Consider the following 26,127-nt stretch of genomic DNA (forward strand, 5'->3'; position numbering starts at 1 on the left):
GAGTTAGTGCATCATGTAAAAAAAAAGTTAGAAATGTTTTAAAAGCAGTACAATAATACAAATATATGTAACCATGGGTATCATTTTAATTGCATTGGCCCAGAGAATAAAGAAAGCATGTCATTTTTACTGTAAAGTGTACGGGGTGAAAATGACCCCCCCCCCCCCCCCCAAATTTGCTAAATTATGATTTTAGGTCAAATCTCCTTACACAAAAATTTTTTGGGGGGGTTTACCATTCATTTTAGGGTATGATGAGTGATGTCTTACAAAGTACAACTGGTTACACAAAAAAAAGGCCTCATATGGGTCTGTGAATGGAAATATAAAAGAGAGATGGATGTTAGAAGGTGAGGAGGAAAAAACTAAAAAAAAAATAAAAATAAAATAAAATTGGCTGTGTCCTTAAGGTCAAAATGGGCTGTGTCCAAGCGGCAGAATCATTGATCAATGTTATCCTATGAGATAACAATGATCAATGTAAAATCATGTGTTATAGCCCCCCTGAAAAAAAAAGTTAATAAAGATTATCTAACCGCTTCCTTAATAAAATTAAGAAACACCCCCCTTTTTCCATTAAAAAAAAAAACTGTGTAAGAGCACGTTCCCACTTGGCGTATACACAGCGTATTTCACGCTGCACAAAATCTGCAGAAGCAGCGGGAAATACGCTGCGTATCCCTCGCTCAGCATTCACACAGGGCTTTCCGGCGGCAGCCCTATGTGTGCAGTGAGTTTTGGAGGCGGGGCCGTGTGTCGGCATGACTGTGACGTGCGGATCCGCTTCCAAAACTCATTGCACACTTAGGACTGGAGCCAGAAAGCCCTTGTGTGAATGGTGAGCGAGGCAGACTTTGCGCAGCATGAAATACGCTGTGTATATACGCCAAGTGAGAATGTGCCCTAAATAAAAATAAACATATGGGGTATTGCCGTGTGCAGAAATGTCTGAATTATAAAAATATATTGTTAAATAATCCGCACGGTCAATGGCATATGCGCAAAAAAATTCCAAAGTCCAAAATTGCTTATTTTTGGTCACTTTTTATATCATGAAAAAATGAATAAAAAGCAAGCAAAAAGTCCAATCAATACAAAAGAAACTTTTAAAGACTTCAGATCACGGTGCAAAAATGAGCCCTCATATCGCCCCGTAAGTGGAAAAATAAAAAAAAGTTATAGGGGTCAGAACATGTCAATTTTAAACGTATAAATTTACCTGCATGAAGTTATGATTTTTTCCTGAAGTACGACAAATTCAAACCTATATAAGTAGGGTATCATTTTAATTGTATGGATCTTACAGAAAAAAGAGGTGTCCTTTTTACTGAAAAATGTACTGCATCGAAACGGAAGCCCCCAAAATTTACAAAATTGTGTTTCTTCAATTTTGTCGCACAATGATTTTTTTTCTCCATTTTGTCATAAACTTTTGGGTAAAATTACTGATGTCATTACAAAGTAGAATTGGTGGTGCATCATATGGATTTTTAGGTGCAAAATTGAAAGAGTTATGCTTTTTTAAGTGTAAGGAGGAAGAAAATGAAAGTGCAAAAACTGGAAAACCCCTGGTCCTTAAGGGGTTAAGGACACAGACAATTTTGGCCTTTTGGACACAGGCCCATTTTTCTAACCTGACCTTTTCCCCTTTGTAATGGTTTTTAGGGAATTAATTTCTGAAGTGGATTATATTTATTACTAATTCTTATTTTTATTTTTTTCTGTAACATAGCAGGTATGAAGAGAAACATTCAACTTCATATTTATTACCCCAATTCCGCAGTTTAAAAAAATATCCCATGTATGACCCTAGTGTGCTGCTTGATAGTGTTGAGCGTGAATATTCGCAATTGGAATATTTATTGCGAATTACGCATATTCGTGAATATGGCGAATATATCGCTATATATTCGTATTTACGAATATTCGTAATTTTTTTTCACACAGAACACATTACAGTGATCTCATCCCTCCCTGCTTCCAGCTTTTGGTCTAAAGAAGGCTCCTATACTATTTACTGTATTAGGCTGCATCCGGTTTCAGTGTAAAAACCATATGGATCCGTATTGCAAACCATATGTATAGACATGTCATTGAAAACCTATGCCAAACGTAGCATCCGGTTGTGTACATTTTGCACCATTTACGGTTTAATCCGTTTCTCCCCGCACTCAAAACTGTAGTCTACTACGGTTTTATGTCCGGGTGAAAAAACGGATACAACCCATATACGTTTTTTTTAAAATGGCGTTCAATGGGAACCGTACAGAACCGTATGTGTGTACGGTTCCATCCGGTTTGCACCATATGGTTTTGCAGTTTGCACATGCGCAGTGCAATGCGCATTCGACAAATAGAACAAGAAGAATTTTATTTAATTAAGGACAAACATAAAGCCATATCCTTTTTTCTTTCTTTCAAAAAATTTATTAAACCGTATGCAACCGGACATCGTTTTCAAACCGTGTACCGTTGTACACGGTTGTATACAGTTCGGTCCGGTTTTGAGACATAAGTCTTTTTACAAAAAACCTGACACGGGAACCGTATTGCAAAAACGAGATGTGATTGCAGCCTTAGACTGGAGAGCGAATATTCGCGAATATGCGAATATGAGAATATGCGAATATGAGAATATTCACGAATATGAGAATATTCACGAATATCCTCATTCGCGAATATCGTCACTAAAATCGTCACTGGTGCCACCTCACAATCGCCCTGATTCCTCGGCCGGTTTACCGGCCGACCAATCAGGGCACCTGCTGCGGTTGTCACTCCCACAACCCGCTCCGCCCCTCTTCCGGAGGACGTGAGCGGGTGCGGGACAGGGACCCAGGCAGCTGGGGACCCCGATCCCCGGTGTCAATGTTGGGATCGGGGCCCCAGGAGCCATGGCGGAGGCGGTGAGGGACTGACATGTATGCGGCAGCTTGAAGCAGTTAGAGATGAGTGACAGCCTCCTGCTGTTGCTTAGCAACAGCTCCCAGCATGCAAAAAGGGCATGCTGGGAGCTGTAGTTATGCAACAGCAGGAGGCAGACCACCACAACTCCCAGCATTCCCTTATGGGTGTTTTTTTTTTTTTTTGCTGTTCTGGCACCATAGGGGCTTCCTAAATGCGGCATGCCCCCAGAGAAAAATTTGCTTCCAAAAAGCCAAATGTGACCACTCTTCTTCCGAGATCTGTAGTGCGCCAGCAGAGCACTTTTCACCCCCATATGGGGTGTTTTCTGAATCGGGAGAAATTGGGCTTCAAATTTTGGGGGGCATTTTCTGCTATTACCCTTTTTAAAAATGTGAAATTTTTGGGAAAACAAGCATTTTAGGTCAATTTGTTTTTTTTTTTTACATTTGTAAAAGTCATGAAACACCTGTGGGGTATTAAGGCTCACTTTATCCCATGTTACATTCCCCGAGGGGTCTAGTTCCCAAAATGGTATGCTATGTATTTTTTTTTTTTTTTTTTGCTGTTTTGACACCCTAGGGGCTTCCTAAAGGTGACATGCCCCCCAAAAACCATTTCAGAAAAATGTTCTCTCCAAAATCCCCTTGTCACTCCTTCCCTTCTGAGCCCTCTACTTCGCCCGCCCAACACTTTACATAGATATATGAGGTATGTCCTTACTCGAGAGAAATTGGGTTACAAATACAAGTAAAAATGTTCTCCTTTTACCACTTGCAAAAATTCAAAATTGGGTCTACAAGAACATGTGAGTGTAAAAAATGAAGATTTTGAATTTTCTTCTTCACTTTGCTGCTATTCCTGTGAAACACCTAAAGGGTTAAAACACTGACTGAATGTCATTTTGAATACTTTGGGGGTGCAGTTTTTATATTGGGGTGATTTGTGGGGTATTTCTAATATGAAGGCCCTTCAAATCCACTTCAAAACTGAACTGGTCCCTGAAAAATAGCGAGTTTGAAAATGTTGTGAAAAATTGGAAAATTGCTGCTAAACTTTGAAGCCCTCTGATGTCTTCCAAAAGTAAAAATTCATCAATTTTATGATGCAAACATAAAGTGGACATATTGTATATGTGAATAATAAAAAAAAATTGGAATATCCATTTTCCTTACAAGCAGAGAGCTTCAAAGTTTGAAAAATGCTAAATTTTAAATGTTTTCATGAAATTTGGGGATTTTTCAACAAGAAAGGATGCAAGTTACCACAAAATTTTACCACAATGTTAAAGTAGAATATGTCACAAAAAAATAATCTCAGAATCAGAATGATAGATAAAAGCATTCCAGAGTTATTAATGTTTAAAATGACAGTGGTCAGATGTTCAAAAAATGCTCTGGTCCTTAAGGCCAAAATGGGCTTGGTCCTTAAGGGGTTAAAAACCCATATTAGGTTTGTAAAAGAGTTGCGGTAGCAAAGGAAAAGAAACAGCCTGAGGGTGCGTTCATACGCTTTTTGTTTTTGCGGGTTTTCCGCTGCGTATTTGAAAGGGGGCAGGCTCTTCTCGGCTGTCCGCAGCAGATTTTCCACGGAGGAAAATCCGCCGCAAGCCCCGTTGAAGTCAATAGGGACTGTGGCGGTTTTTCCGCTGCATAAATTCTGCCACGGAAAATCTGCTTCGGACAGCCGAGAAGAGCCTGCCCACTTTCAAATATGCAGCGGAAAACCCGCAAAAACTAAAAGCATGTGAACGCACCCTTAAAAAGACTACATTTGGGAAACTACACCCATCAAAGAATTTATCTTGGGGTGTAAGTGTGCTTTTGAGTCAGATCCCCACCAATTACTTGTCATCTATCCCATAGGGGGCTTTTTGTGGTATATGCCCTTTTTGATCATTTTAATTTCACTTAAGATGATGTTGTAAACAGTGATGCCCCTTATGTATGGGTCTTTCTTTATTTTTCTATTTTATTTCCATTTTTTTTATTTTGAAAGGGATGGGTTTTTTATTTACTTACTCATCACTGATGTCCGTAAGGTCCTGAGTGTGATTGTTTCAAAGTCGAATTGCCGACTTTAGGACATAAATGTGCGTTCTGTTGTGTTAAAGGGGTATTCCAGGCCAAAACTTTTTTTTATATATCAACTGGCTCCAGAAAGTTAAACAGATTTGTAAATTACTTCTATTAAAAAATCTTAATCCTTCCAATAGTTATTAGCTTTTGAAGTTGTCTAACTGCTCTCTGATGACTCACGTCCTGGGAGCTGTGCAGTTCCTATGGGGATATTCTCCCATCATGCACAGCTCCCAGGACGTGACATCATCATTGAGCAGTTATACAGAAAACTTCAGAAGCAAAAACTATTGGGAGGATTAAGATTTTTTAATAGAAGTAATTTACAAATCTGTTTAACTTTCCGGAGCCAGTTGATATATATAAAAAAAAGGTTTTGCCTGGAATACCCCTTTAAGTGTCAGGGCACCAGGGGAATACATTCAGGTACCATGGGGGAGATTTATCAAAACCTGTGCAGAGAAAAAGTTGATCAGCTGCCCATAGCAACCAACCAAAAGTTGATCAGCTGCCCAATCAGACAACCATCAATTTTATTGTTCAGGGTTCTTTTTAAAAATGAAAGAAGCAATATGATTGGTTGCTACGGGCAACTGGTCATCTTTTCTTCTTGACAGGTTTTGATAAATCTCCCCCAATGCCCTTAGGAGGTAAATTCTTATTTTATTTAAGCTTATAAAGATCTTCTCTGCTCAGACTTCTGCTTTTGGTATTGCAAAATCTCACATTGTATTCAGCTAGACAAGAACTTCTGTGTTATGGGATACAGGAATAAGGGAATGTCACTGTACTTATCTCATCTGTATCCTTCCTGTTTTTTCAATGGGAAATTTTAATTCCTAAAGGATATAATGCTGGATTGTGTTCTGCCTTTTTGTGAATTGTCACCCTCTTAGAATGTAAGCTTATTTGTGAGTAAGTAATTGACTATCTAGGTACTCCATAAAACCTAATTGATGCTGAGAGTACACCTACAGTCATGACCCCTAGGCCTCACCTTTGACCTTAAGTATACCAAGGATAAGGGTGATGAAAAGCCACCACCAACCAAAACCTTTGTTATGGCTCATGTAGTTAAAAAGGACCTTTCACCACTGCTTACCTGTCTGTTTTAGCAAATACTTGTATTTCTCATGAAATAACAATTGTGGAGGCTATTTTCTTAGAACTTTCCATTATGCCAATTCTCTGTAAGTGGACCTGTATGAAAAAACTGACCTCTGGGTGTTACCATTCCCAATGTCAAAGCAATATGGCCCGCACAATTCTGTTCAATCACTGGTGACAGTGCCAGACTGTATATGGACGTACAGTACCCTACTGACAAGTAAAACAGTGACACCCTAGTTTTAGTTTATTGATACTTTTCCAGAAGTATAAACAAAAGAAAGGCACAATGCAGAGTTCTAAGTCTCAGAAAGCAAAAGAAGCTATGATGGCAGCACCAGACCCATTGAGTGACAGACAACAATTGTGTTTAATGGTCCCCATTGACTTATATTATACTGTGGTCTGTAGGATTCCAACAAAGTGTCCATTAGATATGAGCAAACATAAAACCCAGGACTGATCAGAACTTAAAATTTCAGTTCAGTGCAAGCTCAAACTTTGGACACATGACAGAAAGCTGAAGAAGGAAGGATCACATGATAGGGTAGCCCATAATGCTTTGCAAACATCGCATCCAGCTGATCAGGAGGCAGTATAGGGGTGATATATAGCCTGTACACATAGCTTCAGCAGCCATTTCAGAGATAGCAAGTGTTAGGTGATGTTCTCTGTGAGGGACACTAAGCAGTGAACAACACAGATATGAGTAGGACCACACATATAATAATTGTAGTAAAGCAGCAGAGAGTGTTCTGCATCTGCCACTTCAAAATTTGTTTCAATTGCAAGCTAAGTGTGACTTTCAAGGACACAAATCCTATTGATGCGTCCCAAAATGGGAATTATTTTTCACAGCTTGTAAAAAGCCATTGTTTCTCAACTTTCTAAGTGTAAAACCTTTTGCTATTTCCAAAATGGGAGAATTCGGAAAAGCCACTGCTTTATTACTTTCTAGTTGCAAAACCTGTTGCTTCTCCCAAACATATTTAATTTGTAGACCAATTGAAGAAACACATGCTTCTTCCGATACCACTGTGTGCATATAAACAACGGCAGGCATCTACCTTTGAAAAGGAATAACTTTTTATACTTAAATAATAAATAAATAAATAATACTTTTATACTGTTTTATTTTAAAAAGCAAAAAATTGGGAGTGCAGTGTGTTTTTATAAACAAGCTGTTATTTACCACCAGAAACTATCCATTTACTCATAGTCACATATGTTGCTGTAACATTGAAATTAACTTTGCCTTAAAGGGGTATTCCAGGCCAAAACTTTTTTTTATATATCAACTGTCTCCGGAAAGTTAAACAGATTTGTAAATTACTTCTATTAAAAAATCTTAATCCTTCCAATAGTTATTAGCTTCTGAAGTTGAGTTGTTGTTTTCTGTCTAACTGCTCTCTGATGACTCACGTCCCGGGAGCTGTGCAGCTCCTATAGGGATATTCTCCCATCATGCACAACTCCTGGGATGTGACATCATCATAAAGCAGTTAGACAGAAAACTTCAGAAGCTAATAACTATTGGAAGGATTAAGATTTTTTAATAGAAGTAATTTACAAATCTGTTTAACTTTCCGGAGACAGTTGATATATATATATATATATATATATATATATATATATATATATATATATATATATATATATATATATATAAAGGTTTTGCCTGGAATACCCCTTTAAAACAGAAATACATAGATTCACTCCTAGGTGACATAACAGTGTTATACAGGACTTGTAAAGGGGTACTCCGGTGGAAAACAGGTTTGTAAATTACTTCTATTTAAAAATCTTAATCCTTCCAGTACTTATCAGCTGCTGTATGCTCCACAGGTAGCTCTTTTATTTTTGAATTCCTTTTCTGTCTGACCACAGTGCTCTCAGTGCTGAAACCTCTGTCTGTATAAGGAACTGTCCAGAGCAGGATACGTTTGCTATGAGGATTTGCTCCTGCTCTGGACAGTTACTGACATGGACAGAGGTGTCAGCAGAGAGCACTGTGGTCAGACAGAAAAGAAATTCAAAAAGAAAAGAAAGAACTTCCTGTTGAGCATACAGCAGCTGATAAGTACTGGAAGGATTACGTTTTGAAATAGAAGTAAATTACAAATCTGTTTAACTTTCTGGCACCAGTTGATTTAAAAACAATAGTTTTCCACCAGAGTACCTCTTAAGACAGTGTTATACACACATTTTGGGTTATTTTTTCATGACAGCAGCAAACCTGACAAATGTTTGAAAAGTTCCCTTATCTCTAGTGTCCATGATATTAACATGAAGACATATCATGCCACATATTTTCCATTGGAGACTGCATGCCTCAAGCTTTGTCCACAATATGGTCAGAACTTTCACCAGTGGTTCTGACAGATTTGGTGGGAAGAATAAGCACTGAATTCTATGCTATTCTTCCCGTCTAATATAACGGACACCACTGCATAACTTGACAGATATTATAAGTCAATGGGGTCTGTCGATCACAATAGGTGTCAGTCATCTCACCATGACAGTGGTGTAAACAGAGCCTAAGCCAATGGGGTCATAAGGCATCTTTGATGTTTGTCATGTAATGGAAGTGATACACGATACAATGGTATTGATGAAGCAAATGTGAGCAAAGCCTAAGAAAATATGCTCACTTTAGAATTGTTATTTTACTGGCTCATAAAACAAAATAGATATGTAAATAACAAAAAAGTTAAACGTAAGTCGAAGACTGAAAAACGGTAGAAGTTTTGAATACAACTTTTATGTAAACTCCATGAAGGACCCCAGGACCAAATATTGAAGAGGAAATGCATATGTGTTCTTTTGTTCCATTTATGTAAATTACAGCTTCCTCTATGTGCCATCCTAGGGCTATAATCCAGCATGTATCTAATTACACATAATCTTGATGAAAGATTTCCTCACATGGATGTTACTTCATTACAAGAGATTTGGAAAAGCCAAGTGTCAGAAGAAAACAAATGCACATAACAATTTTAATACATTGATTCATGAAGACAGTGAACATTACATCATGTTATTATTGCTCTGGCTTAAAGCATAAGATATATACTTTACATGGCAACAGCAAGCTAGTTCATGTTCTACAGGGGATCTTGCTATACACAATGTTTGATGCTACATGAACATGCCATAGAAAACGTGCCTAAAATTGATTTTTACTTTTTTATTTTTGCCTTTTAAAATGTTGCCTTTTGATAGGACCTTTTTTTAATGAGTTATTACAACTTGTATTAAAAGTTACATTTCACAGAACTTTGTTGTAGTCACTTTTGGACAATCCCCAATAATGAACAATGAGGTGGAAATAGGATAGAAATATTTAGCATATGTAGACTCCATACATCTTTTTGTACATGTATCAAGCATATAAAACATTGCAATCCATGTTATATAGCATGTATATTTCCTGTACACCAGACTCTAATGATCCTAGTGCATTGTGCAGCCAATTACAGCACAGCAAAATTGTATATGATTTACCAAAAGTTGCTGTGTTTTTTGTTTTGTTTTTTTACCATCGTTTTCTCATAGCAAAAATTATTATATATATTTTTTTAAATATATACACTAGGTGCATCAGGGAACATTGATGAGTTGGCAGTTCTGACCTTTGACATCTGTGTTTGGACAGTTAAGAAAACCTGTACCCCTATACAGTAGGTAGGTAGGAAGGTACGCAAAACTCCCATTACACTATTAAGTAGGTATCTCTTCTCTTCCCTTAATTTTGCCTTTTCTTTTCCAGAATCTCACCCCTATTAGGTAAGCATGCCCCTTAAAGTGTACCTGTTGTCAACAAAAACTTTTTTATATAATGTAGATAATACAATTATATGTATATTTGTAATATACATTTGTTAAAAAATGTGTATATTTATGGCTGAACAAGTGCTGTCAATGCAGCTATTGCCTGTGAGGAGCCCAAATACAGGAAGTGAGGACAGGACAAGCAGGGTTCTGTGCAGGATCCGGGCTTGTCAATCATCCTCATGTGTGAGCCCGTAGCATGTCACAGAGCCTCACTGCACAGAGCCCCGCTTTTCCTCACTGCACAGAGCCCTGCTTGTCCTCACTGCACAGAGCCCTGCTTGTCCTCACTGCACAGAGCCCCGCTTGTCCACCCTCACTTCCTGTTTTTGGACTCCTCATAGAGACACACAGGCAATAGCTGCAGGGACAAAAATATACATATTATAATATTTTTTGACCTATGTATATTACAAATATACGTATATTGGTATTTTTATGTTATATAAAAAGTTTTTGTTGATGACAGGTACACTTTAATTAAGTTTGTAGGCATATTTCCCCCATTAGGAAGATAGGCAGACTGCCCCTATTAGGTAAATAGGCAGACTCCTCTCCATTAGTTAACAGGTACACCCCTCCCCCCCCCCCCATAAAGCAGACCACAGGGCTGAGGAGCTACAATATTACAGCATTTCTATGCTCCTAGTAAGGGCATCTGTTACAGGCAGGGCCGGCGTTAGGGCGGGGCATCCTAGGCAATTGCCTAGGGCCCCCATCCAAAAGGGGGCTCCTGAAAAGCTTTAGGGCATTACTAACACTACTCCATTTTGCGTAAAATCGCGGCATTTTTTGCCGCGTTTTTACCGCGAATTTGTGCAAAATGCAGTATTCAGGGCCTAAGGCACTAACACTCCTCCCCCTGTCCAGAGCATTCGGGAGGAATGTGGCAGGCAGCGCTCCACTAGTAAATCCCCCTCACATCCTGCTTGCGCTCCACTGTTCGGGGGCCCAGGCGATCGCTGCCAGCACTTTTTTTCCCCCTTCTACTATGTGCGACCCTGCAGGGCTGAGGAGGCCAGGGGCTGCTGGGAGCTCCTACTGACGTGACCCTGGCGTAGAAGCAACACAGCCTCAGCCAACCCGATCTCCAGCAATCATCTCCTGGGGGTAAGGAGAGGCTTTGGGTCGGGGATGTGAATTGTATGTGTATGATTTTGTATGATATATGTATTATGTGTGCATGATAGATTTATGTGTATGTATGATGTGTGTATGAGGTTTGTCACAGTGTGTCACCCCAGTAGTAAGGAGATTACATGAGGAGGAGGTTTGTTACAGTGTGTCACCCCAGTAGTAAGGAGATTACATGAGGAGGAGGTTTGTTACAGTGTGTCACCCCAGTAGTAAGGAGATTACGTGAGGAGAAGGTTTTGTTACAGTGTATCACCCCATTAGTATGCTTATTACCTGTGAAGGGAGCTTGTTACAGTGTGTCAACCCAGTAGTAAGGTGGGAGTGAAGGGGTGGCAAAATTAGCTTTTGCCTAGGGTTGCAAAAATGGGGAGGAGGGGTCAGTGCAAAAAAAATTGCTTCCAATCAAATTTAAAGATGGCCCTGGCAGTATTGGTAGTGTAAGTATCAGTGGTAGATCCAGGAGGGGGGGCCGCAACAATTGCCCCCCCCCCCAGATAAATGTCCCCCATCACTAATAAGGACATCCCTATGACCCATTAACTTTCTGTGGCCCTGCATTAACTTTAAAAACGCTGGGGCCGTGCGTGTGCCCATAGGAACGGAGGCACGGAGCATCGAGCCGGAGGAAGCCAGCTGGCCAGCATGGTAAGTTGCCAGCAGCACGTCATCTTCAGTGCTCCGACCACTGCTCCTCCAGTCCAGGGACCTACTGCTGTGGCCTAAAAGCAAGGGGGAGCAGTGGTCGGAGCACTGAAGCAGGGCAATACATAGACAAACAGCCTCCAGCCATACACTGTATATGGTTGTAGGCTGTATGTCTGTGGGGGTATATACTGCCAGCCTAATGTGGGGGAACATACTGCCAAGCTAATGTGGGGGAACTATTTTGCCAACCAAATGTGGGGGAACTATTCTGCCAACCTAAAGTGGGGGAACTATACTGCCAACCTAAGGTGGGGGAACTATACTGCCAACCTAAGGTGGGGGAACTATACTGCCAACCTAATGTGGGGGAACTATACTGCCTACCTAATGTGGGGGAACTATACTGCCAACCTAATGTGGGGGAACTATACTGCCAACCTAATGTGGGGGGAACTATACTGCCAACCTAATGTGGGGGAACTATACTGCCAAACTAATGTTGGGGGGAACTATACTGCCAAACTAATGTTGGGGGGAACTATATTGCCAAACTAATGTGGGGGGGAACTGTGCTGCCAACTTAATATGGGGGGGAACTATGCTGCGTACTTAAAGGAGTAGTCCACTGCCCCAGCGTTCTGAACATTTTCAGCAGGCCAGGGGTGGGTGAGGCAGGGGAAGGGGCGTGGCAACAGCTGGAGGCACAAAATTGGTTGGGTCACCGGCGGATCCACAGATGTTTCTGGCACGGAAATTCCATTTTCTGTGTCCGCACAGAATGCATGGCTGTCTATGAGACGTTGCATTCCTGTGCAGTCCTAGTGGCAGCATATTATGTCGTATCCTGCAGTTTGCGGAATATCTGCACGGAGATTCTCCATGTGGACATTCTGTCTGTGAACTTAGCCTTATAGTATTTGTGGGCGCTATTACTGAGAGGTAGCATTGAGAAGATCACTTTTTATCTGTGTGCAGTGACTATTACTGTATAAAGAACAAGGTTACAATATAAGGTTAGGGCTACATGGCAAAAATGGGTTGCATAGTCAAAGATTGCCATGTTGTTCTCCTTGAATCGTGCTGAATCTCGAATAATGTAAGTAAATGTGGTCACACATAGAGAAATCTAGCACAAATCAGTTCTTGCTTTAGGTGGTTTATTAAACCCTTAAAACAGCATCATAAAATGTATGGCTTTCTGTGACCCTGTGGTTTCCTCTGACCATACATTTTATGATGCCGTTTTGTGCTGGATTTCTCTATGTGTGTACTTACAAGTTGCTGTTGCTTCACAGCTGTCCGTGCACTTCTCTCTTGCAAAGGGGGAGCTGATCTGCACTAAATGGGGTCACATTGCGACCCCAAATTACCACAGCCACAAATTCATCCTGGATGGAATTATTACGTTTCTCATGTTGTAGTCACAGCCATTTGTGGTTTGCTGCTCAATCTCATTTACTCACATTAGATGCAGCACAATTCAGGGGGCACAACATAGTGATCTTTGGTCACGCAATCTGGGGCCCCCCCATTTTTCATTTTTGCCCAGGGCCACACTTAGTCTAACCCGTCCCTGGTTACAGGCACTCTAAACCATATAAAGCAGAAACTGGATCAGGACATTTGTGATAGGAGTCACTATTTTGGGACATCTGTCACATCGGTGTCGTATGGATGTTTCTGTTTCCATTTACTTTTAATAAAAAAAAACTCAGTGCTTTTATTAATGTAATATGCCTATATCCTATGACATAGAACATTTCACTTTTTTTTCATTATTTTCATTCTGAAATTCATACAAAATTTCACCTCACAGCAGTCCATGGTATGTATATCAGATTTTTAAAGCATTAACCCCCTCCCCCCCTCAACAAACCTCCCTCTCCAATCAGTGCAAAAAGAATAAATAAATAAATAAATAAATAAATAAAGAGGGAGATATATCAAAACCTGTTCTGAACAAAAGTTGTGGAGTTGTCTATAGCAACCAATCAGATCACTTCTTTTATTTTTCAGAGGACTTAAAAAAAATATATAAAAATGTATATACCGTATTTATCGGGGTATACCACGCACCGGCCTATAACATGCACCCTCATTTTACCAAGGATATTTGGGTAAAAAAATTTTTACCCAAATATCCATGGTAAAATGAGGGTGCGTATGTGCGCGTGTATTCCCCGATATACCCCCAGGAAAGGCAGGGGGAGAGAGGCCGTCGCTGCCCGCTTCTCTCCCCCTGCCTTTCCTGGGGTCTAGAGCGCTGCTGTCGGCCCTTCTCTCCCCCTGGCTATCGGCGCCGCTGCCCGTTCTGTCCCCTTGACTATCGGTGCCGGCGCCGATAGCCAGGGAGAGAGAAGCGGCGCCGATAGCCAGGGAGAGAGAAGCGGCGCCGCTGCCCCGTTGCCTCCCCCCATCCCCGGTGGCATAATTATCTGAGTCGGGTCCACGCTGCTGCAGGCCTCCGGCGTGCGTCCCCTGCGTAGTTGCTATGCACGGCGCGGGGCACTGACGTCATGCGCCGCGCCGTTCAGAGCATAGCAACGACGCCGGGGACGCACGCCGGAGGCCTGCAGCAGCGCGGACCCGACTCAAGTAATTATGCCACCGGGGATGGGGGGAGGCAACGGGGCAGCGGCGCCGGCAATGGGTGCCGCTGCCCCTTCTCTCCCCCTGGCTGTCGGAGCCGCTTCTCTCCCCCTGGCTATCGGCGCCGGCACCGATAGTCAGGGGGACAGAACGGGCAGCGGCGCCGATAGCCAGGGGGTGAGAAGGGCCGACAGCAGCGCTCTAGACCCCAGGAAAGGCAGGGGGAGAGAAGCGGGCAGCGACGGCCTCTCTCCCCCTGCCTTTCCTGGGGGTGTATCGGCGTATAACACGCACACAGACTTTAGGCTAAAAATTTTAGCCTAAAAAGTGCGTGTTATACGCCGATAAATACGGTATGTATATATATATATATATATATATATATATAAAATCTGATTGGTTGCTAATGGCAGCAGAGCAACTTTTCCTCTGGACAGGTTTTGGTAAATTGATAAATCCCCCCCCCCCCCCCCCAAATATAAATACATTTCTCTCTCTAATGTCAATTTACCCAGACATTTATGAATTTGTTAATATTTTTCTTTGATTTTCCTGACAATATCTCTTTATGCTTCTTTTCTTCACCAATCCCTCCCATGCTTCTACTTTTGGAATCTTTTCAGCAAACCATAATAATAATGAATAATAATAGCTTTTGATGTATTACCTTCCACTAATCCTAATCAATTACCTCCAAAAATCTTTTTTCCTAGGGAAGCCCCACATCAAATGAAAAAAGATAGCTCCTTCCACTTCACATATTGGATACTTGAAATCTACCCTACAGTTCTTTTTTCCAAAAAGACAGAGTGGACATAAAACATTTAGCATTACATCTGATCCATAGGGGGGCAGGCAAGGATGGGGTTGTTCTACATTTTCCACATTCTTATGAGGTAACATAAAAAAAAGTCCCATTTTAAATTAGAACTGTTATTTAAATAAACGTCCAAAGTTTTGATCAGTCAGGGTCTCAGTGCGGAGGTCCCCACTGTCCAGGGGAACAAGGGGGGACAAGTGCAGTAGACAAACATAGCTGAGATCTAGGGAGTAAAGTGTGCTACTGAGACCGATCAAAACTTTTGACAGGTCTCTGTGAGATGTCATATATTTTTTTAAATGACAGGGACACTTTAAATAGTAACTCTGAGTTCTGTCAATGTCACTAGACTCACCACTAAAGACAGTTATGTGCATAATGTCCATCAAATGTAAAGCACAATCTTTTAGGACTTTCAAATATAGACCCAAGGTCTCAAGGCACTCCTCTTAAAAGCTGCGCTATCTTTAAGAACAGCACTTAGCATTTCTGTAACCAGTATTGCCATGTCTTACAATATTTCCTTGTCGACTGTGTGACGTCTTGTATCTGTGCAGACAAGAAGTATGCTAGTGCCTATCATGTTGTCAAAGGAAAAATTGCTATAAATGGAACCGTCATGGAGACGGATTTTAACAGGAATAGCCATATTAAGGTGGAGTTTGCCTTAGATATTCAATGAAAATAACAATACAGACAACCTTTTTAAGCAAATCTTGTAGTGCATTAAACTAGCAGATTTAATAAATTAAAGTGAAGCACCATCTTTAGAATGTTTCATTCTAGTGCAAAAAAAAGTATAATTGTAGTATATTGAAAAGTCCTCAACATTTCCATAATAATTTAAGGACCCAGCCATTTTACACCTTAGGACCTGGCCATTTTTTGCACATCTGACCACTGTCACTTTAAACATTAATAACTCTGGAATGCTTTTAGTTATCATTCTGATTCCGAGATTGTTTTTTTCTTGACATATTCTACTTTAACATAGTGGTAAAATTTTGTGGTAACTTGCATCCTTTCTTGGTGAAAAATCCCAAAATTTGATGAAAGATTTGAAAATTTAGCATTTTTCTAACTTTGAAGCTCTCTGCTTGTAAGGAAAATGGATATTCCAAATAAATTTTTTAAATTCACATATACAATATGTCTACTTCATGTTTGCCTCATAAAATTGACGAGTTTTTACTTTTGGAAGATACCAGAGGGCTTCAAAGTTCAGCAGCAATTTTCAAATTTTTCACAAAATTTCCAAACTCACAATTTTTCAGGGACCAGTTCAGGTTTGAAGTAAATTTGAAGGGTCTTCTTATTAGAAATACCCCACAAATGACCCCATTATAAAAACTGCACCCCCAAAGTATTCAAAATGACATTCAGTAACCGTTTTAACCCTTTAGGTGTTTCACAGGAATAGCAGCAAAGTGAAGGAGTAAATTCACAATCTTCATTTTTTACACTCGCATGTTCTTGTAGACCCAATTTTTGAATTTTTACAAGGGGTAAAAGGAGAAAATTTATACTTATATTTGTAACCCAATTTCTCTCGAGTAAGCACATACCTCATATGTCTATGTAAAGTGTTCAGCGGGCGCAGTAGAGGGCTCAGAAGGGGAGGAGCGACAAGGGGATTTTGGAGAGTATGTTTTTCTGAAATGTTTTTTGGGGGGCATGTTGCATTTAGGAAGCCCCTATGGTGCCAGAACAGCAAAAAATAAATAAAGTGAGCCTCAATACCCCACAGGTGTTTCACGACTTTTGCATATGTAAAAAATGTAAAAAAAAATTCACTAAAATGTGTGTTTCCCCCCAAATTTCAAATTTTTGCAAGGGTTAATAGCAGAAAATATCCCCCAAAATTTGTAACCCCATCTCTTCTGAGTATGGAGGTACCTCATAAGTTGACCTGAAGTGCACTACGGGCGAACTACAATGCTCAGAAGAGAAGGAGTCATATTTGGCTTTTTGAGGGCAAAGTTTGCTCGGGGGGCATGTCGCATTTAGGAAGCCCCTATGGTGCCAGGACAGCAAAAAATACCCACATGGCCTACCATTTTAGAAACTAGACCCCTTGAGGAACGTAACAAGGAATAAAGTGAGCCTTAATACCCCACAGGGGTTTCACGACTTTTGCATACGTAAAAAAAAAAAAAAATGTCACTAAAATGTGTGTTTCCCCCCAAATTTCACATTTTTGCAAGCGTTACTGGCAGAAAAATTTGTAACCCCATCTCTTCCGAGTATGGAGGTACCTCATAAGTTGACCTGAAGTGCACTACTGGCGAACTACAATGCTCAGAAGAGAAGGAGTCATTTTTGGCTTTTTGAGGGCAAATTTTGCTCGGGGGGCATGTCGCATTTAGGAAGCCCCTATGGTGACAGGACAGCTACAAAAAAAAAAAAAAAAACATGGCATACCATTTTGGAAACTAGACTCCTTGAGTAACGTAACAAGGGGTACAGTGAGCATTTACCCCCCACTGGAGTCTGTCAGATCTTTGGAACAGTGGGCTGTACAAAATTTTTAATTTGCACAGCCCACTGTTCCAAAGATCTGTCAGACACCAGTGGGGGGTAAATTCTCACTGCACCCCTTATTACAATCCGTGAGGGGTGTAGTTTCTGAAATGGAGTCACATGTGGGTTTTTTTTTTTGCGTTTGTCAAAACCGCTGTAACAATCAGCTGAATAAGAAATAAAGTTCTCTCAGCTCACCTCCTCCACGGTCTGCAAGGACCCGAGCCCGGCCAGGCTTGAAACTTGTAGGTAAATGAAGGAAAGTAGTCCAGCAGTCTCTTAAAACGTAGATCCTTTATTTCACTTTTCTTTAAAAGTACAGAGCACACACCATCCACCTTCACCTGGTCAGCAAACAACTCCTATGGACGCGTTTCGAACGCATGCGCGTTCTTGATCACCACCAACAATCAGCCACCCCTGTGCAAATCACCTCAAATGTACATGGTGCACTCTCCCTTCTGGGCCTTGTTGTGCGCCCCCAGAGCACTTTGAGCCCACATATGGGGTATCTCTGTAGTCGGGAAAAATTGCATTACAAATTTTGGGGGACTTTTTTCCCTTTTATCTCTTGTCAAAATGAAAAGTATAGGGCAACACCAGCATGTTAGTGTAAAAATTTTTTTTTTTTTTTACACTAACATGCTGGTGTAGACCCCAACTTCATCTTTTCATAAGGGGTGAAAGGAGAAAAAGCCCCCCAAAATTTGTTAGGCAATTTCTCCAGAGTACGGCAATACCCCATATGTGGCCCTAAACTGTTGCCTTGATATACGACAGGGCTCCAAAGTGAGAGCGCCATGCGCATTTGAGGCCTGAATTAGGGATTTTCATAGGGGTCGACATAGGGGTATTCTACGCTAGTGATTCCCAAACAGGGTGCCTCCAGCTGTTGCAAAACTCCCAGCATTCTTGGACAGTCAACGGCTGTCCGGCAATACTGGGAGTTGTTGTTTTGCAACAGCTGGAGGCTCCATTTTGGAAACAGTGGAGTACCAGACATTTTTCATTTTTATTGGGCAGAGGGGCTGTGTAGGGGTATATGTATATGTAGTGTTTTTTACTTTTTATTTTATTTTGTGTTAGTGTAGTGTAGTGTTTTTAGGGTACAGTCACACGGGCGGGGGATTACAGCGAGTTTCCCGCTGCGAGTTTGAGCTGCTCCGCAAAATTTGCTGCATCGCAAACTTGCAGTCTGAAACTCACTGTAAGCCCCTTGCTCATGTGAATGTACCCTGTACCCTTGTAAGTGAGGATTTGGACTGTATTCTGGACTGAATGGATAACCAGTGTAGTGACTGGCACAAGGGGAAGGATCAGTGTAATGACTGGAGAGGAAGAGTCTGGCTGCGGCATTTAGGATGGACTGGAGAGGATAGAATTTAGAGAAAAGAAGGCCTATTAGTAAAGAGTTACAATAGTCAAGGCGGGAATGAATCAAAGCAACAACCTGAGTTTTAGTTGTATCTACATAAGTGACTGGCCACATGAACAATCACTGGATCTTTTATGCAGCCATTCACTTCCATAATCATTTACATAGGCAATGTGCTGCTGACTAATCAGGAATTTTACGGCTGCAAAATGCCAGCTATCAGCCATCAGAAAAGTTTTTGCTTGTTCATTGCTTTTACAAGGGGCAATATTCGTCCGGTTCAGGTAATAGTCACCCTGTGTAAAAGGTCTTTTATATAGATCATACAGACACTCACACAGTTGCAGTTATACACCACGCACATAATGTTTTGGAGATTGTTTTACTTGTTGGCTCATTCAAGGCTACTACAACAAGCTAAAGTAGTAATCAGCCTTGCAAAATGCTCTTTAGACTAAGATATAATAGCATAAAGCTAGACTGGATGTCTTAATCATAATAACGACATACTCATTAATAAATAGTGCAATGCATAGTGCCTGCTTTTAAGATGACGGACTTTGGTTTTTAATAAACTGCTATTTAATGATGAAGTGTATAATTACAGATCAAATATTGCTGCTGCCTCTTAAAGAAGGATGGGGGCTTTAGTAAGACATAAGGTAAGATATAGTATATTGGAGTGGCTTTTTTTTTTTTTCCTGCCTTAGTTGAAGCATTGTTTAGTCTTTGGCAGACTCAAATAGTATGCAGTCCGCCAATGGTCTGAAACTTATGTCTGAGTTTGCAAATGTTCCCCTCACTTCTTTGAAGTTACTTCCATGACTGAATTGGTGTTTCCTATCCTTGGTTTCCACAATGAAAAAATCTGCTGAACACGTGTCTCGAAAGAAAAAAAAAAAAAGCCTGGCTAATGGAATTTTTTCCTTTCTTAATCTATTTTTTTATATCACTAATCTTTGTTTTCCCTTTTGTTTTCTAGACAGAAATTCAAGCCAGAAAAAATAAACAAAGACGAATCATTGAAGCTATAGAGTAGTAGAAATAAATCAAAGATGAAGATAGGATTCTGACCCAAGGAAAGTTTGTTCTCAGCAAACCCTTTTCATGCAGTCTGAACACAAAGCATATGGCATCCTCTCATTTATAGATAATCACAGGTCTTCAGGAGAGGAGACCACTACAACCCATGTGTTTGCTATTATACTTTGCATCTGTAAAATCAAAACAGTCGCTAATACTCCATCTTAAGTGGCATGGCTGCCTCTCCTTACAGAAGCTTTACGGATTTTTACATTAGTACTGTTATGTAACTGTCTGGCTTCATAAGGAATAGCTTGAAGACTGCTTTATTGAAGTCACAGTGACATTTACAGATACTTGGATTAGACAGTTGTGAAATATGAGTTAAGTTAATGATATGCAGAAGGTCCAGGCCGGAATCCATATTAACACAATTTCTAGAGAAACAAAATATGTCCACTATATATTAGTATATTTACACATTCTTAGCTCTTCTTTTTTTTTCAAGTCAATGAAATCCAAATTGGCTTCTTCCCACTCGAACATCTTTGAATGTCTCTTCCTGTTTGATAATAAGGAGAAATCTATGTATTAAGGCCACCACGGTGAGGAGAAGGCACCAGGAACCACCCTAATGTGTTTGAGGCAGAATTAAAATTATGACAGGTTCCCTTTAATATAATTTATGATAATAAACACAAAGTGTTCTGTAAAGTGAAGGACAATGTTTCGATACAGTTGTTATGGCTGTTTACTATGATGAACAGGATTGAATCCATTATGAACTGTCATGATGCATTGTTATCCTTTATGATTAGTTAGGATTTCTTTTTATTCCAGGGACTGAAAGTGAATTGGGCAAGTAAAATTTTTTCACTATTGGATAGATCGATAGATGCATGCTATGTATGCTAAATATGTCTGAAACTACGGCAAATGAGATTAAAGCCTGTTCTCCTTGACCTATACATAGTGATAGAAAAGGGACAAAGGGGAAATTTTTAAGCTCTCGGCCTGGTACAAATTGGTCAAAAGTCATGGAATTTTGTGATTTTTGATAGATCTGCGTCTGCCAGGTGTTTGAGGCTAGTCAAGGAGAGGCCATGGCTTCTTGTGAAAGGAACAGGGACACTCTACATGCTGAATTTACTACAATTTACACAAACTAGCAGGTGGAAGGTGAAATGAAAATATATGCCAGCTCTAAGCTAGTATTGATTTGTGAGGCTGCCACATGCACCTAGCTTTATTAAGAGTTATACACTGTTTTGATAAATCAAGTGCAAGAGTACACTGGCAAGGGTAAGACATCCTAATAGCCTAGGGTGCCTTGAAAATTAAGCAACGGAGCTTATGTGATCGTCCATAATATATCAGAGATGCAGAGCCGCTCTATAAAGCACTCGCATCTCTACTCCGACCGGCCAGTGACGTGAATAGAAATTCCCCTCACTCATTTATATTTTCTGCCCAGAGTGGAGATTGACCAGATGGCTGCAGCCAATCCCCGCTCTCAGCGGGAAATATGAATCAGTGATGTTCTATTCATATCACTGGCCGGCGTATAGTGCAGAGATGCGAGCGCTGTATAGAGCCGCTCCGCATCTCTGCAATAGGAGTGACACCCGCTGTGATCTGTCCTTAACTACAGGTACTACTACTCCCAACATGGAGCACACTGCTCCCAACATGGAGCACACTCTGCTCTATGCTGGGAACTGTAGTACCTGCATTAATAGACAGATTGCAACAGGTGTCAGAAGTGACACTCGCTGCGATCTATCTATTAATGCAGGTACTACAGCTCCCAGCATGGAGCAGAGTGTGCTCCATGTTGGGAGTAGTAGTACCTGCAGTTAAGGACAGATCACAGCAGGTGTCACTCCTGACACCTGATGAGATCGTCCTATCTATTGCAGAGATGCAGAGCAGCTCTCTACAGCCCTCGCATCTCTGCACTATACTCCAGCCAGTGATATGAATAGAACATCACTCATTCATATTTCCCTCTGAGAGTGGGGAATGGCTGCAACCATCCGGCCAATCCCCACTCTGGGCGGAAAATATGAATGAGGGATGTGAATTTCTATTCACATCACTGGCCGGCCCAGAGTATAGTGCAGAGATGCGAATGCTGTATAGAGCCGCTCCGCATCTCTGCTATATTATTGACAATTGTATCGGGTGTCGGCAGTGACACCAGGGGCAATATGTCTATTCGTACAGCTACTACTACTCCCATCATGGAACACTCTGTTCCATGCTGGGAGTAATCGTACTACCTAAAAAATGAAAAAATAGAGAGAAAAAGTGAAACACACACACTTTTTAAAAAATTTATTACAATTTTGTTATAAAAAATAAAAATTTCGTCAAGTAAATTTTTTTCCATCCCCATTGCATCCTTTCTGTGAAAAAAACGCAGGAAATTGAACAAAGTGGAATCCTAGCCTCATAGCATAGCATGCTGTGCAAAAGATTTATCATGCACCAACTATAAAGTTGAGGCTGGCTTCTATTGTATAGACAATTTCAAATATCCAGATACTTACAGAACCATAAGGTTGACTATTAAGCCAAACCAGTGAGATGTAACCATGTCTGCATTGAAAGACTAGGTGTTCATTTCAGGTCCTAATTAATATCCAATAACATTAACAGATATGCTTCTATTTATGTTAGGATGTTAGAGCCCTAGATTTGGTCTGTTAATGTTCTATGTAAATAAAATGTCAGAAATCATTTATAGTTATGCAGATAATATATATATATATATATATATATATATATATATATATATATATATATAGAAGAACAAGCAAGTGGAGCTGCACATCAGTCCTTTAGACACAAGGGGTGCAAGCGGAGATAAGCCCAGGTCAGGAGCTCTTCCTAGATCCAGATCACAAACATGAACCGCAGCACACCAGATTAACGTGAAGTGGTCTTTTATTCCAACGGAGCAATGTTTCAGACGCCCATGCTTGAGAAAGGACACATGGGCGTCTGAAACGTTGCTCCGTTGTTTGGAATAAAAGACCACTTTACGTTAATCTGGTGTGCTGCGGTTCATGTTTGTGATCTATATATATATATATCTATATATATATATATATACACAGTGACCCCCCGACCTACGATGGCCCCGACATACGATAATTTCAATATGCAATGGCCTCTCAGAGGCCATCGCATGTTGAAGGCAGCGTCAACATACGATGCTTTTGTATGTCGGGGCCATCGCATAAACGGCTATCTGGCAGCGCAGACTGCTTCAGCTGCCGCCGGATAGCCATTTACGGTGCCCCGTGTGGTCCGGTGATGGTCACTCACCTGTCCTCGGGGCTCCGGCGCATCCTCTTCGGGATCCCCTGCATCGTTGGCGCTCTACATCAACGTCATCACATCGCTGCGCACGCCGTCCCATCATCCAATAGGAGCGGCGTGCGTAGCGACGTGATTGCGGTGACGGAGAGCGAGGATGCCGTGGAAGCAGAGGCCTTGCCGGAGCGTGGGGACACCCCGGGGACGCGGTGACAGCGATGGACGGCGACATCCCGGGCAGCGGTGACGAGCGGTGACGGTCCGGAGCAGCGGGGACAGGTGAGCCAACGGCTGTCCGGGCATGCTAGGTGTTGTAGTTTTGCAACATCTGGAGGTCCGCAGGTTGTAGACCACTGTCCTATTCTTTACATTGCACGGATCCTTCAACATACGATGGTTTCAACAAACGATGGTCCGTTTTGAACTGATTACCATCGTATGTTGGGGGACCACTATATATATATATATATATATATACATGCCGTACATATATATACATATATATATTTATATGCCATATATATATATATATATAGAGAGAGAGAGAGAGAGAGAGAGAGAGAGAGAGAGAGAGAGAGAGAGCAAAGAACTGTTGTTTACTGTGTTTACTGTAGCATGTTTACTCTTCTGCAGGTGCAGCCACAATTATGGGCCCATATGGTGCCTTCATGAGGGTACAGATGTACCAGCTGAGGGAACTGACTAGGAGATTCCTGGCCAATCTAGTGTATGAAAGGATTTGTGCTCCCAGGTGCATGGTTATAAGGTGTGAACTGCAGCCATATTTTGTTATAACTAACCAGGGCAGTGATGTCATGTTTTAGACTATCTTAGAGTATTGTTTTCTGGTTTTATGAAATAGGAAAAATGTCAATGTTTTACTCTGTCTGCTAAGAAAAGTGTGCAGTGTTCTCTTACACCTTGCATGAGTAACTTCTACACTTTTATATAGTTACCATAACTTTAGAGACAACAACTATTGGGCTAGGTTTTCACTTTTTTTTCTTTTTTCTTTTTTTCTTTTTCAAAAAGACAATAAAAATGCCTATTCTGCCACATGGCATTTTTTTTTTTAAACGCTGCAGCCAGATGTTAGCTACAAGTCAATAGGGAACTGCAAAATGCCATATCCACGTTTTTTTTAATCCTTGTGGCGTTTTTTGTAATTTTGGACTCCTTGGCAGTTTTTGAAAAACGACCTCATGTTGAGACCTTGGCATTTTTTTCAAGAAAATCTTGGCGTTTTTCTCTCATAGAAGTCAATGGGAGTGAAAAAACGCCCCAAGAAAAGCTATGTGGGTTTTAACATTTGCGTTTTTGCAGGCTATTTTTATACTTTTTTTTACTTTAGCGATCCAAAAAAGGGATAAAGTTAGCATTTTTTATTAAATTTCGAAATTTTGTAGGATATCATTGGAGAAAAAATATAGTAGGGATGGAAAAAATGTAGGGAACAAAATTTATATTTTTTAAAACCAATTTATGCAGATGGCAATATAAAAAATGGATAAAGGGGCAATGTTACTGTAAAAATATTATATTTTTTTAATTCATTTTGTGAAACTTCTTATTAATTATGTATTTTAATAATGTATTTTATAAAGTGGGTTGTCTTTTTTACTACTTTTCAACTAAATTTTCTTTATTTTTGACATTATTTAGGTACTACTACTCCCAGCATGGAACAGACGGTTCGATGCTGGGAGCTGTAGTATCTGCACTAATAGACAGATCGCAGTGGGTTGTATCAAGGGTTACCCTTATTGAGGCAAGGCAGAATAGCATCACTCAGAAAACCCTCAAATAGTTTCCCCATATAAAATAAGTCATTGGATTAGTTAAACTCACATGCCTAAGTTTCTAGAATAACTTTTTAACCCCCTTTTGAACATTGGCACTACATTTGCTGTATGCCAGTTTTATATACCACCAATGAAGAAGGTGATCTTTAAAGCCACAAAGAAAAACAGGGCCAGCAATATTATAGAAAATGTCATGTATACTTTATTAATACAAAAATGTTTGAAAAGCTAAAAAAAAAAAAGCAAAAAAATAAAAAATAAAAACAACACATATAATAGTAATGGCACCACATTGAACACATGAATAAATGTACAGGAAGGGTAGATAAACTATGGCTACCATGGTGTGGTACAAATAACAATAAATAAACAAAGGGTGTGATAAACTATAAGCAAAATTTAACTTACCATCTGTCAGACATCACCCTATCCACCCTCCAGGAACAACCACTCAACCCATGCCGTACCATGTGATGACACGTACCGGAAGCCACGGGGGAACGGATCAGGGATATCAACTGTTCCCCACTACAGGGGCGTCACAAGGATAAAACATTCGGGACCCATGCCCTGAATGTAAAGCCAGGTGCCCTGAATGTAATGCAGGTTCTGGTCAAGCAGTCACTAAGAAGCAGAGATCTCCACACACAACACAGTGCCTGCCCAATTAGGACCTGCTCTGCATCTGCTAGATCACTGGTTCCCAACTAGAGATAAGCAAATTGAATCCGACGAAGTGTAATTGGTTCCAAACTTCATGAAAAATTCGATTCGGACCGAATCCGAACTTTGACTAGATTCTAAATAACAAATTTCTTCATTAGCGACCCCCTGTGATCTTCCTGTATAATGGATAGATTAGAGTGGCTTTCTCCTGCGCTCGCATCTCTGCAATGGATAGGACGATCGCAGCGGGTGTCAGGAGTGACACTTGCTGTGATCTGTCCTCAACTGCAGGTTCTGCTACTCCCA

The 26,127-nt window shown here is 40.6% G+C and overlaps 1 long non-coding RNA gene across 1 annotated transcript in view; it reads left to right on the top strand.

Moving 5' to 3' along the window:
* Window positions 1–20,218, top strand: part of LOC130273526 (uncharacterized) — a 50,274-nt gene extending 30,056 nt beyond the window's left edge. Inside the window, exons 3-4 of the long non-coding RNA XR_008844021.1 lie at window positions 19,614–19,668; window positions 19,989–20,218. This is a non-coding gene — a long non-coding RNA (uncharacterized LOC130273526). The remainder of the gene's footprint in view (window positions 1–19,613; window positions 19,669–19,988) is intronic.
* The last annotated feature ends 5,909 nt before the right edge of the window (window positions 20,219–26,127 follow it).

This window comes from Hyla sarda, chromosome 5 (genome assembly GCF_029499605.1).
Source record: "Hyla sarda isolate aHylSar1 chromosome 5, aHylSar1.hap1, whole genome shotgun sequence".
NCBI lineage: Eukaryota > Metazoa > Chordata > Amphibia > Anura > Hylidae > Hyla > Hyla sarda.